This window comes from Enhydra lutris, unplaced genomic scaffold (assembly GCF_002288905.1).
Source record: "Enhydra lutris kenyoni isolate GAN:26980312 unplaced genomic scaffold, ASM228890v2 scaffoldscaffold1, whole genome shotgun sequence".
Taxonomy (NCBI): Eukaryota; Metazoa; Chordata; class Mammalia; order Carnivora; family Mustelidae; genus Enhydra; species Enhydra lutris.
In genome coordinates, this window is record NW_019154085.1 from 52,582,947 (window position 1) to 52,596,758 (window position 13,812).

The 13,812-nt window shown below is 37.0% G+C and overlaps 1 protein-coding gene and 1 long non-coding RNA gene across 3 annotated transcripts in view; one reads left to right on the forward strand and one right to left on the reverse strand.

The window, feature by feature from the left end:
- LOC111145595 (polypeptide N-acetylgalactosaminyltransferase 13) overlaps positions 1 to 13,812 on the forward strand; it is a 447,585-nt gene that overhangs the window by 359,261 nt on the left and 74,512 nt on the right. The window lies entirely within an intron of this gene.
- Positions 1 to 13,812, reverse strand: part of LOC111145603 — a 97,164-nt gene that overhangs the window by 11,679 nt on the left and 71,673 nt on the right. Inside the window, exon 7 of the long non-coding RNA XR_002640484.1 lies at positions 408 to 547. This is a non-coding gene — a long non-coding RNA (uncharacterized LOC111145603). The remainder of the gene's footprint in view (positions 1 to 407; positions 548 to 13,812) is intronic.

Consider the following 13,812-nt stretch of genomic DNA (forward strand, 5'->3'; position numbering starts at 1 on the left):
TTATAAAGCATTAACATATTGTTCAATATTACTTCTCCTATGGGAAATCAGCAAAATTTGATGATTACAGAGGAGTGGCCTTGAAGATTGAAGGGTGAACATATCATTTCTAGGGACTCCTATCAAGACTCTGAAAATGTTGTGATAGCAATTAGAAAGTACAGCAAATTAATATCATTAGACCATTTTGGGCCCAGTAAAATTTTATCTTACCTAAATGGTGTATTTTAGAAATTAAATTTTAACCCATCTTTTAAGACTTAAGTATTGTTATACTATGCATGTACGTTTTTATATTTTGCATAACAATTTGTGTGTGTGTGTGTGTGTGTGTGTATACTTATATTTTCTGCAAAATTATAATTGCCATTTTAATACCTCCTGGATAATCTAGTTCAATAACTTACTCAGCACGTGAGAAATGGAATCCACTTAGCTGGGGTGGTTTTCGCAGTCTTCTCTACTGCTTTATTCTTTTTGAGTGGCTCTATTTGCTCATTTTTTCCCATTCACCAAGTACCTTCATCAAGTCTATCTACAGCAGGCTCTGGGGATAAAAAGTAGGCATGTTCTTCTAATCCAGTCAGTTGTTAGATATAAATATTTTTATGAACATTGTTCCCAACTGTAACCTTAAGTTTAAACAAACCAGAAAAACACAACTATACCACCAGTAAAGAATAGAAAGAATATATTTGTTCAGTTTTTTAAATCCCAATATTTAAAAAAAAATTAAAAATCAACCCTAAAGAATGTGACATTTATATTACACAAGTTCCACAGTCTCATTTGTGCATTATTTTAATGATTCATACCAAAATTGCTTGAAAGAGTAAGTTTTCCCAATAAAGTTAAGATTCAGTTTATAGAAGCATATTTATTCCATAAAGTAATGTGGGTTGCTATGATGTAGTCATCCTATGAATGGACCCAGATTTGCCATTTTGAGTAAAACAAGGAAATGCTTCTCTACTGGTTTTATTTAGAGCAAGTAGAAACAGCCATAGGCTTAGGATTCCATTGCCTACATTCTTTCCTGTTAGATATTCAATAAATGTAATTAGATTGATTGACTGACTAAACAGTCTTATTTACTTCATAGAAGGAACTATCACTATAAAAGGAAATCCCCCTTGATAACCAAATCTTCTGAAGGATATCTTCAATGCAAAGAGTAATGAGTATTTCTCTCCAGAGAAAACTGACCTAATACCAGCTTGGTGAAGAGACCTAGCCCTGTGTCCATTAGTGCAAAGTCAATGCTATTGATAATCATCTAATGCTTTTATGCTTTTCAGTAGAGTACTTAAGAAATAAATATTATTGATGAGAACTAAAGGCTGTTAATGTGTTCCTGTAATTAATCTTAATTAATAATACATTAAATATTTTCCTGATTGTGTGCACATACATCATTTAACATTGACTTATGCCAAAGCCATTAGGAAAGATTTAGTGGCATATCATAGCCAGGGCTATTCTTTTATTTATTTTTCTCCTCCCTTCTCAGAAAATGCACCAGTTACCAATAATGATATTGTCATTGATATTAGTGCCCTCGTTTCCAATCAGATACTACATTTGAAACAATTATGAGGTTCCTGTCTCCTTGCAAGAAAAAAGTTTTCAAAATTGTCTTTGTCTCATGTATATAGTTTAGAAAAATAAATATGTATATATACATACATAAACACAATAATGCCTATATATAAATATGTGTATACCTCTATATAAATATGAATATAAATAGAAATGTATGTATGTCTATGTGTATATATATGTGTGGATGTAAGAGACCTCTCTTTTGAACTAATAAGATAACAAATGCAATGAGTTAAACTGCTTAATCAAGTTCATATCTCCAAACCAGCATTAATTTCCAAAATGTGTTACATTCTGTCAAGACTTCTGAGTAGTGTTAATCAGGTGAAAATTAATTGGATGAAAGTGAGGGTGATCTCTCAAGGAACTGGGCAGGAATTGGCATACAATAGGAAGAATCTTCTCTGTGAAATAAATAGAGACTGTGGCGGAATTGAGCAATAATTAACATACGAAAGAGGTCACCAGGGAGGAGGAAAGGAGGAAATAGTTAACACAGAAGAAGCATGTCCCAGTTTGAAGTCACGTGGTCTTATAGGAGTCAATTCCAAGATGTCACTAAAGGTGCAGGAATCCCAATAAACTGGGTCAAGCATTGAAAGTAAGTGTATGTGGACTGATGAGACTGTACTATGAGTGATGTAAATCAAGAGATGCCATGCAGTACTCTTTCCCTTATGCCTAGTTGGACAGGAGAAGGAATTTCATTGCTACTATCTTGTGGCTTCATTTGTTTTGGTATCCTGGGCACTGTGATATCATTCTTAAAACTAGGCTACCCATAAGCAAATTATGTATTCTAATAGAGCCCAAAATTGATTTGATCTATGACATAATAGAATTTGTTGACTGTATCCAAAAATATAGTAGTTAAGAGCACAGATCAGAAATGCCTACCTTTAGATCCAGATTCTATCAATTATTAGTTAATGGTACATTGAGAAGGTAGTATTGCCTCTGTTATCTTCAGTGTCTTTTTATAGAAGATGGAGAAAAAAATTTATCTCAAGTTACTGTGCACATAAGATTTTACCACAGAGCTTAGAATGTATTAAAATCTCAATAAATGGTTGTTATTAGTGATGTAACCCTCTGAGTTATGCCAAGGTTTCAAAGATCACCATTAAAAATACAAGTTAAGATTAAAGAAAAGAAGATTGAATCCTAAAAGAATAGGAGAAAATAATGTGTTGCAAATCAAAGAGAAACATAAGCATGTAATGATGGAGTTCGAAGGCAATAAAACTGAGAAGTAAACTTTTCCTTTTTTAATTAAAATTGCTGTAATGGGATAGAAATAGAATCTGCTTTATAGTGTGGAAAGTTCCTGGTTATAAGACAACTGTGCTATAAAGCATGAATGAAGAGATAGAACACAAATGACCTAAGCCAGATCATTCTGACTGGCAGGGAACAAAAGAATAAGGCAAAATTTTTATGACCTTGTCAATTTCTCTATTGATAACGCAAGAATGGGAAAGGTAGAGATATCTAAAAGCATTTTCAGATGACAAGCAGGGATAAAAATTGTCCAAAGTAGAATAATAATGGAACTAAGACAGAATAAAAACATTTGTCATGGGAAATGGGAATGCTGGGGGGAAAATAGAAACTCAAGAGGAAGGTATAATAATTTATGATAATAGAGATTCTCAATATTTTCTGATTTGTGGTTGAAAAATGAGTAGTGCTGGGTTTTAAAGAATCAGTAGGCCAGTAATATAGGTAGGAAAGATTGGGTTTCAGTAAAAAATGAATTTTGAAATGTGGGGTTTTTTTTCCCCTTGGAATAAACTATTTGTATATGTCTCCAATGAATTCATTTTGATTAAAAGAAAGTTCAATAGATAATACATTGGATAAAAATGTGAAAAAAATATTTCTGGTCCTGATAAAAAAGGACCATCTCACAGATTTGCTACTATAACTTTATAATGAAAAGTCCATAGTAGTATTTTTCTGATATTTTTACTGTGAGTTTGTTCCCATACAGATTAGACAATGCATAGATCAGTATTGCTCAGACAAAGCTGGCTACAACATAGAAATCCCCACCAACATTGAGATAATAGCAGAGCCCTCTCTGGGAGAGTTGGCCCACCAGCTGCAGATCAGTTTTTCTCTGAAAGAACCATAGCTGCTTCTTGGGATGAAGGCAGTTCTTCTACAGAGGATATTCAATCAAATGTCTCCCTAATACTACCTTGTTTCTATTTTACTTGTAGAGTAAATCTTACTGGATTGTAACTTTGGAGGACTTGACTAATGGGAGGCAGGGAGTTGGGTTGAGTTGGCCTAGAGAGCCAGAGCTCTGGAGTCAGGCCTGTCATTGACTCTGATTTCTACCATTATCTTATCGGATGCCTCATGGTTAGTTCATTTTTCTGAGCCTTGGTTTTCCTATTCCTAAAATGGTGTATAACACTTGCATCAAATAGTTATGGGAACAGGGCCTGGGAGAGAAAATACTCAATAAACGTTGACTATTGTAATTATTACCTCAGTGGAACATCCCAGAAAATTCTCTACAACTTTGTAGTGGCATGTAAGGTATGGTGACAGTAAGGTGCTACTGAGGCATCATTCTCTTTAACTTCCTTCACAAGTCTGAGCTCACTGGTTTTAGAACATAGTTCATCAAGTGAAGGTTCCATTATATTCTAGAATCATAAGCATCTGGTAGAGACTTCAAGGGGCCACCAAGTTTATTTTCTTGTAGATTGTACTTAATTTATCCGAGACAAAGTTTCCCTTGGGGAACTTTTAAAGCCAGAGACAAAATTTCTTTCAGATGACATTGTGCCTAGTTGTATCTAAAGGGACTTTGAGCATGACACCACTGAGAGAGTAGAGATTTTTCAACAGACTGGGCTAAACCCTGCTTACTTTGTAACTTTGGCTAAGGTTCACTTAGATGAGCTTCAGTTTTCTTAAATGAAATGAAATCATAATCCATATGGGTTTTGTGAAAATTGTTTAAGAAATAGTACAATGCCCATGCAGAACTTCTAGCCAGTCACTGCCATGTCTCAGGAGAGGAGGAAAATCAAAGACCTCTGTTTAATCAATGCCTGTTTGCCACTTCTGTATCGCTACCTCATATAACTCCTTCAAACCACTTAAACACTTCTCAGATCGTGTAGTTTGTCTTCTTTTGCAGAAATCCTTTGGGCTTTATTAAATTTTCTTATGAGTTCTAGGTATTTATTCATTCAACCAGCATCCATTAACCTACTACTACATCCTAGGCCCTGTTCTAAATGCTAGAGGTACTACAATGAACAGGACACACACAGTTCCAGCTCTCACAGAGCTTAAATTTAGTAGGGTAGATAAATAATTTACAAGAAAAAAGACAATTTCAAAGACAAAGTGCTGTGAAGAAAATAAAATAGGGTATGAGCAACTGGAGGAGATGGCTGCTTTATATTAAGTGATTCAGAAACGTCTCCCAAAGTGTCATCCGAAGAAGTGACTAGGTGCAACAAGGTAAGAAAGAGAATGGTCAAGGCAGAAGACATAGTGCAAAACCATAAGACCAGGATGGGCTTGATGTTTCTGAGGAAAAGAAAGAAAAACTGTATTAGTCTCCTCAGCCTGGCATGACAGAATACTACAGACTCTGAGGCTTAAATACCAGAAATCTATTTTGTCACTGCTCTGGAGGCTGAGTCATCCAAGATAAAGGTGTCCGTGAGATAGGATTTATGCTGAGACCTCTTCTCTTGGCTTGTGAGTGGTCAGTATCTCACTGGGTGCTCCCAGGACCTCTTCTTTGTGGGTGTGTGGAGATCTCTCTTTTTCTCTTTTTGCCTCTTCCTATATGGCCACTGATCCTATTGGATTAGGGACCCACACTTATCACCTTATTTAACCTTAATTACATCCTAAGGGCCCTAGCTTCAGATAGAGTCCTATCGAGAGTTAGAGTTTCAACGTATAAAAGTAGGGGAGAAGGATGAGGGGTACATATCAGTCCATAGAAGCTACTAAGGCATAATTAGAGAGGGAGTGATTGTTACAAGATATATATAGATGGTCAAGTAGAGAGGCACGAAATCATGCAGGGCTCTAGACTATTCTAAGGAGTTTGATTTTATTCTAGGTGTTAGGAACTCATTAGAGGGTTTATAAAGCATATTACAATTTGACTTAGGGGCGTCTGGGTGGCTCAGCAGGTTAAGCCTCTGCCTTTGGCTCAGGTCATGATCTCAGGGTCCTGGGATCGAGCCCTGCATCGGGCTCTCTGCTCAGCAGGGAGCCTGCTTCCCCCTCCCTCTCTGCCTGCCTCTCTGCCTACTTGTGATCTCTGTGTGTCAAATAAATAAAATCTTTAAATAAAATTTTGACTTAGGTTTTCAAATAAATTACTATGGTGGCTCTTTGGGGTGTTGAATATAAAGAGGAAAATGTATAAGCAAAGAAACCAGTTTGAAGGCTACTTTTACAGTCAAAAGGGGAACTCAGGGTAGTTTTACTGGGATAGTGGTAAGCAGGATGTCATAATGATCCAAATTTGTATGTATGGGGCACCCAGGTGGCTCAGTGGGTTAAGCTGCTGCCTTCAGCTCAGGTCATGATCTCAGGGTCCTGGGATCGAGTCCCGCATTGGGCTCTCTGCTCGACAGGGAGCCTGCTTCCTTCTCTCTCTCTGCCTGCCTCTCTGTCTACTTGTGATCTCTCTCTGTCAAATAAATAAAATCTTTAAAAAATAAATAAATAAATAAATAAATTTGTATGTATCATAGAGTCAACAGGGTTTGCTAATAGACTGAATAGAGGGGAGTGGTAAGAGAAATAGAAGTAGCTATCTTAATTTTAGCTATGAGCTGCTGAGTTGTTGGAGGTGCCATTTGCTAAGATGGAGAAAATTGGTGGGGGGGGGGGCGGTTTGGGGTGACTCAATAACTGAGAGTCCAACTGTTGGTTTTGGCTCAGGTCATGATCGCAGTGTCCTGGGATTGAGCCCTGAGTTGGGTTTCATGCTCAGTGCAGCATCTGCTTGTCCTTCTCCTTCTCCCTCTGCTCGTCCCCTCACTCATAATCCCTCTCAAATAAAATCTTAAAAAAAAAATAAAATAAAATGGAGAAATTTGGAAGAGAGCAGCTTCAGGTTGAGTAAAGTTGAATCCAGAGCTTTTTCTGTTTTGTTTTCATTTTTTTGGACTTGGTGAGGTGCCCTCCTAGATACTCAAATACAGGTGTCAAATAGGCAGTTGAATTGGAGTTGTCTGGAGTTGTCAGGATTAGTGTTAACAGTTTGAGACTCAGCTGTGTGTAGATAGCATTTAAACCCCTTAGACTAAATGAGATTCCCCAAAGGAAAATTTTAGATTAAAACAAAGCATCTCAGAATGGAACCTCGGGGTGTAACATTTCAAAGCCCTGCAAGACAGGAGGCACCACAGATAATCTAGAGTGGCTGTTGAGATAGAAAAACCCAGAAGACTGTGGTGGTGTGAAAGCTGAGAAAAATTAATATGGCAGGAAAGGAATAGTCACTTGCATGAGATGCTGCTGAGAATGGAAGATGAGGACAAAATGTGACTGTTTTATCTGGTTGGGTGGAAGTGACTGGTGACCTCACTTAGCAGGGTTTCTACTGGTGTTGAACACCAGTGTCCCACCTAGAATTGACAGGAGCCAACTAGAGTAGATTGAAAACAGAATGGGAGGTGTGGAATTGCAAACAGAAAGCAGTGTCTTTCAACCCTGGATTCATCTTAGAATCACCTACGGAACTTGGGAAATTCCCAGTGAAATTCCCAGTGTTTAATCCTACACCAGTCTAATCTCAAAATCAGTTAAACCTGAGCCTCTGGGAGGGAGGGCGGGAGGGTATAGAGGATAGAGCTTAGCAGTGTTATTAGAGCTTGGAGTATTTTAAGAGTTCCTCGAGTAATTCTAATATGCTGCCAGCATTGAGAATCACTTTTATAGTCTGATGTTTCCTTCCAGAAGTTGTATGTATGAAAGAAGGTAACAGTGTGGCAACAAAAATGTCTGCGGTTGTTATTGTCATTGTAGTTTTAACTGTGTTTTGTTTTTTTTTTAATCAGAAATACTAAAGGGTATTTATGCACTAATGAGAAGGATCTAGTAGAGAGGGAGAAGTTAATGATTAAGGCTAAGATAAACAATATAGCAAGAAGAAAGGAGGAGGCCAGAGGGACAGAATACCGTATAATTTCAGTTATCTTATGTTAGCAGAAGTAGACATTTTTACTTTCTACCACTGGAGGAATTCATTTTGCCTGACTTGCAGCTGTGATCTGATCATGAGTGGAGAAAAGATACAATGATCCTTAGATTGAAAACACGAGTTAATGTTCTTTCTGTTTAGAGAGAGAGCACATGTGTAGGGGGAGGCAAAGGGAGAGAGACTCAAGCAGGCTCCACTCTCAGCACACCCCTCCCCGCCGCCTCCTCAACACACATCTTGATCTCACAACCCTGGGTTCATGACCTGAGCTGAAATCAAGAGTGGGAAGCTCGGGGCCCCTGGGTAGCTCAGTGGGTTAGGCCTCTGTCTTCTGCTCGTCATGATCCCATGGTGCTGGGATCGAGCCCCACATCGGGCTCTCTGCTCAGCAAGAAGCCTGCTTCCCCCCTCTCTCTGCCTGCCTCTGCCTACTTGTGATCTCTCTCTCTGTCAAATAAATAAATAAAAATCTTAAAAAAAAAAAAAAAAGAGTGGGATGCTCGACTGACTGAGCTACCCAGGTGCCCCAAAGGAAACTTGTTTTCAAAAGCAATTTTATGGGCACCTGGGTGGCTCAGTAATTAAGCATCTGCCTTCGGCTCAGGTCATGAGCCCAGGGTCCTGGGATTGAGCCCCGATGGTGCTCCCTGCTCAGCGGGAAGCCTGCTTCCCCCTCTCACTTCCCCTACTTGTGTTCCCTCGCTGTGTTTCTCTCTGTCAAATAAATAAATAAAAATCTTTTAAAAAATCTTAGAAAACTGCCCCAATTTTTAATCTTTTATTTTCTTAATAATTAGAAAAGACAGTCCTCATAACATGTTAGTGCTTTAGTTAAAATTTTATTTCCCACAGAAACATTAATCTTTTGGGGTCGTGATTAAAAGCTTTGAGAATGACATGTCTAGAAATACTTACCTATATATATATACCCATATTTACTTAGAATGAACAATTTATTCAATACAGAGCTTTTCTAAGTTTAAGGGAGCAGGTTTGTAAGTGCCTACACCTGGCATAGACAAATACAGTAAGAAAATGGAACTCTATTGCTTAAGATAATATTCAACACATTATTATAACAGAAAGGAAGAGATGTTTTCATCAAGATTAGAGTGTATAGAAGGCTACTTTTTGGTGAATAGTTCAAACGTCTTTGAAAAGATTCTAAAGTTAAATTGCTTTATAAAAAACAAAAAAGCCTTTTTTTAGATTGCAAGAAAGTTGCTTGGATTTACACAAAATGAATGTGTAAACTTACACATCCATTCAAAATTCAGAACTTAAAAAAATCGTCAAATTGAGTAAGATTTTACTTCACACTAACTTTATCTATAGAGAAGACTAGAATTTGCTCAAACTAATAGTCCAGTGGTCCTCAAGATCTTAGGATGTGGAAAAATACACTATTTCCTCTGCTTTGCTGATTTATTTGTGTGGTTGTAAATTTTCCCTAGCAACCAGAGGCAAAAGAAAACAGATTTTTGGTCCCTGGAGCCCTATTAAGAAAAAGGCTTATGGGTTATTACAAAATTCATGCAAATATTTATGCACAAGTGTATTTTTCACACTGTTACTTATAATATTTTACAGGGATAAGATCTATCAACAGGAGGGACTGAGTAAATGATGGTATATCAAACAGATTATCATGTACCCATTAAAATATTTATAAAGTGTTTTTCATCAGGAAATTGCTTAGGAATTACAATAAAATATTTTTAAAAACCCCAAATGTAAAATGTGGTATATTTTTCAGTTAGATGAAAAATACATAGAATATAAATATTGAAAAGAAATGTGGTAAAATTAACTTTTGCTTATTTCTGGATAGTGAGGGTTGTATGTGATTTTTACATTTTTCTTCCTTTTCTGTATATTTGAAAAGGAAGAAAATTATATATTTGCTTTTTGTAGTAAGCATATATTTGTCTATATTTTTAAAAAATATGCCTTTTATAGATGAACTCAAATAATCAGAATGTTATAAAACTCCATATATATATTTTTTATTTTTCAGTACATTAAAATAAGTTAAAAATGGACTTGGTCTTATATTTAATCAGATAAATCTATCTATAGATATCTATAGATAGATAGATATAAATGTTTTTTAAAGAACATTTTTAAAGGATACTATTACTAGGAATTAAGGTAGGCTAAATTAAATAACGGCTTTAAAATTCAAAATATTTTATAAGCATTTTATGCCAAAGTCAATTAGAGTCATAAAAACATTTTGAAAAATGAATAATATGCAAAAAGAATTTCTCATTTTGTAATAAAGCTTCAGCACTTGTAATTTATTACCAGATGCTGATGCTGAGACTGAGACATCTGGCATAATATATGAGGAAACACACTAATTAAAAAGAAAAAAGGAAAAGAAGCATTGAACTTAGCTGTTTTAGTCATCCCAGTAAATACAGGAATGACATGAGAAAATTGAAGCCATACTACATGTATGTCCTCAAAATTTAAGTTGAGAGTTGAGGGGCACCTGGGTGGCTCAGTGGGTTAAGCAACTGACTCTTGATTTTGGCTCAGGTCATGATCTAAGGGTATAGGATCGAGCCCCCCAGTATCAGGCTCTGCACTCAGTGCTCAGTCTGCTTGAGGTTCTCTCTCTCCCTCTCTCTCTGCCCCTCCCCCCAGCTCATACACTCTCTAAACACATACGTACATACATATATACATGCATACATTAAATAAATAAATAAAATCTTTAAAAACATTTTTAAATTTTTTTAAAGATTTTATTTATTTATTTGACAGAGATCACAAATAGGCAGAGAGGCAGGCAGTGGGGTGGGAAGCAGGCTCCCTGCTGAGTAGAGAGCCCAACGAGGGGCTCCATCCCAGGACCCTGAGATCATGACCTGAGCCAAAGGCAGAGGCTTAACCCACTGAGCCCCCCAGGCTCCCCTAAAACATTTTTTAAAATAAAAATAAATTGAGACTTGAATTTGAATGATACCAGGATTTTTCTATACCTTTCCTCGATTTTGTCTGTCCATATCTCTAATAATTCTAAACCTTAAATGTAATTTTCAGATCATCTAGTCCAACCACCTGAGAAGAAAAACAATGTGCAAAAAATACATATTCTCTGTTGAAGATCACAAAGACAATATGGATAGACCAAAGAACTTCATCACTGGATGAGGATAAAAACCATACCTGCTCTTAAAATAAATGAACATCTCATGTACATTTAAAAAATTTAATTAACAAAAAATTACTTTATCTTACAAACTAGCTAAGTCAAAAACACAAAATCTGTTTTGATCGCAGAATGATTACAAGTGCTTTTCCATCACGGGCACAAATGTTACCTTGACCTTGTGATTACAGTTTACATGTGTTACAGGAATACTGCATTCAGGACTTCTAACGATTTTTCAGTGGAGTGTGAGTAATAACACAGATACTCATAGCTCTGTAGGTTTTATGTGTCTTGTTTTGTTTGTTTAGGTGGAGTTCACACATCCGAGTGCTATTTTTGGTCTTGTGAGTTGTAAGGCTAGTGTTGTGTTCAAATACGTGATAACCCCTCAAAGCCTTTTGTGAGTTTCTCCTTGACACTTGTCAACTGAAGCAGTTCACCGACTATAACAGGGTATTTCCTTTACTTCTGGCCTTCTCTGGTTTTCTGTTTCTTTCTCTCTTGGTTCGTGTGCAGTACGGAAATAGAGGCTTGACTGGGATACGAAACCCTCCATTTTGCAAATTGGAAAATTATTTAATTGCATCGCTGTAAGCTATTGAGAGACATGATGAATTTCCAGTATTCAGGAAACATAATTCAGATATTTTATCCAGATCTCTGCCTGTTGAAGAAAGAGTGCTTACATACTACTAACCTAGAGAAGTCGTTGTAGCTGTTGTTTTTCAAATCTTAATTAAGTATATTGCTTTTTTGTCCTTAAAAGCATATGGGAGATGGTTAAATGAGTTTTCAATGAAATGTGAGCTGATGACTCTTGCTTAGTACAAGGAAAACTGATGAGCAGTTAGAGCAGTTAGGAGCCATTACCACAGATAAAGCTCTAAATTAAGGCTTAACTATAAACTTCAAAATTGAGTAACAAAAGGAGCAGGAACCATTAACTAATTGTGATGCAATTCAGTGGAAAGTAGGTAGTGTTGATTTCAAGCACCCTGGCTGTAGGAGCAGAGGTTGCCATTTTACATAATGGTTTCATTAGTTTGACTTGTAAACACATGGAAAAACATTTAAGAGCCCCATTTAGAATTAAAGAAAAGTGTAGGTTTCCTGCCAAAGTGTTAATTCCATATTGCGATTTGAGCTGACAAAAATACCCAGCTTATGCTGTACAGTGAAATACTCCAAACCCAGATATTTTAACTATCCCAGACATTTTAACTATTAGTTTTGAATACCTTTCTAAGAGACAAAGAGCTAAACAACCAATCTAATAGACTAATAGTGATTTAATTCAGCTTAATAATTACATCTGATCAATTATTTAGAATGCAATCATTTATTCCTTGGACAGTCAAGTGTAAGAACAATCTATAGATGTCCTCAGAGATAGTAGGACTCTGGTAAGAAGACAGAGGTCACCAGCCTGATAGAGGAAGACGGAGACCATTCCCAAGGACTGAGAGAAATAGCCAAGCCGTGCATTTGAGCATCATTCCTCAGGAGAAACCCTGAGCCATTTTCTCCCTCACCCCAGTGGAGCCCAATTCAGAAGGTCCTTTGTTCATCGGCGTCAAGAGCCATAATGTAAGGAAACAGGTAGCCTAAGGAATTTATCACTGAGGGAGGGCAATAAGAGCTTGGACACTAATGCAGGAAGACAAACCAGACTACAGCCACCAAGAGCCGGGCTTTGGGAATCAGTCGATTTGTTTATTCTTCCTTTCTCCTTCACCTCATGGGGGTCAAAACAACTTGACTTTGATAATGCGATTTTCAAACCACTTACAAAGCAGGTAAATTGTGGTCTTTCTGATATGCTCTTAGGAGAGCAAGTGTTTCCCCCCGCCCCCAAAGCCCCACTCCAAACCCCAGCTATTTCCAGCTCCTCTTTCATCAGAAATAGCAAATAACAACCACAAGCTTTTGAAGCAGTTTGAATTTTAAAAGGGAAAGGCTTCCATCTACTGGATTCTTTGAGTAATAAAGACTCCCTGAGTCCACAGTAGATTTTCTTTTGCTGTTGGCAGTGCAGAACCCAGCATGTCCACTAAGAGGTTTCATAATTCATTTTTTTAAAAGATTTTATTTATTTATTTGACAGAGATCACAAGTAGGCAGAGAGGCAGGCAGAGGAGAGAGGAGGAAGCAGGTTCCCCGCTGAGCAGAGAGCCCGATGTGATGATGCGGGGATCTATCCCAGGACTCTGGGATCATGACCTGAGCCGAAGGCAGAGGCTTTAACCCACTGAGCCACCCAGGTGCCCCAAGTTTCATAATTCATTTAATCTGCATTTCATTTTAAGACTCTAGTGGTTAATGAATACATTCAGATATTACAAAACATAACCCCCTCCCCCTTTATGTTACACTAGGGAGTCAATAGAAATACATGACTTGCCTTTTCCTTTAAAAAAAAAAAATGATATGAAACAGTAATATACCCAGCAAAAAAGTTCTAGTAATAAAGTCCATAATGACAGTAACTTTAACTTGGAATATCAAGCTGATTGAAAGTAATGGAATGTTTTGTTTTATTTATACAAATAGAGACCTTACTTTTCTTCTTTTCTAAAAATTGACTTTTCACCAACAAATCCCATCTCCAGTTAGAACGCCCCTAGTTTGAGTTCAGCTTATGTTTCTTAATGACCTATCTTCTTGCTGATTTGTTGCATTACGCAGAAGATAGCAGGGGTCCTTTTGGGGAGCATACTTTGAACTACGCTAGAGGCTGTATATGCAATTTGAGAAAAGTCATGTAATACTCCTTTTCTATCGTCTTTCACCACTAAGTCAATACAAAAAGGTAAATATCTATCGCCCATCAGCAGGTTGGATTTTT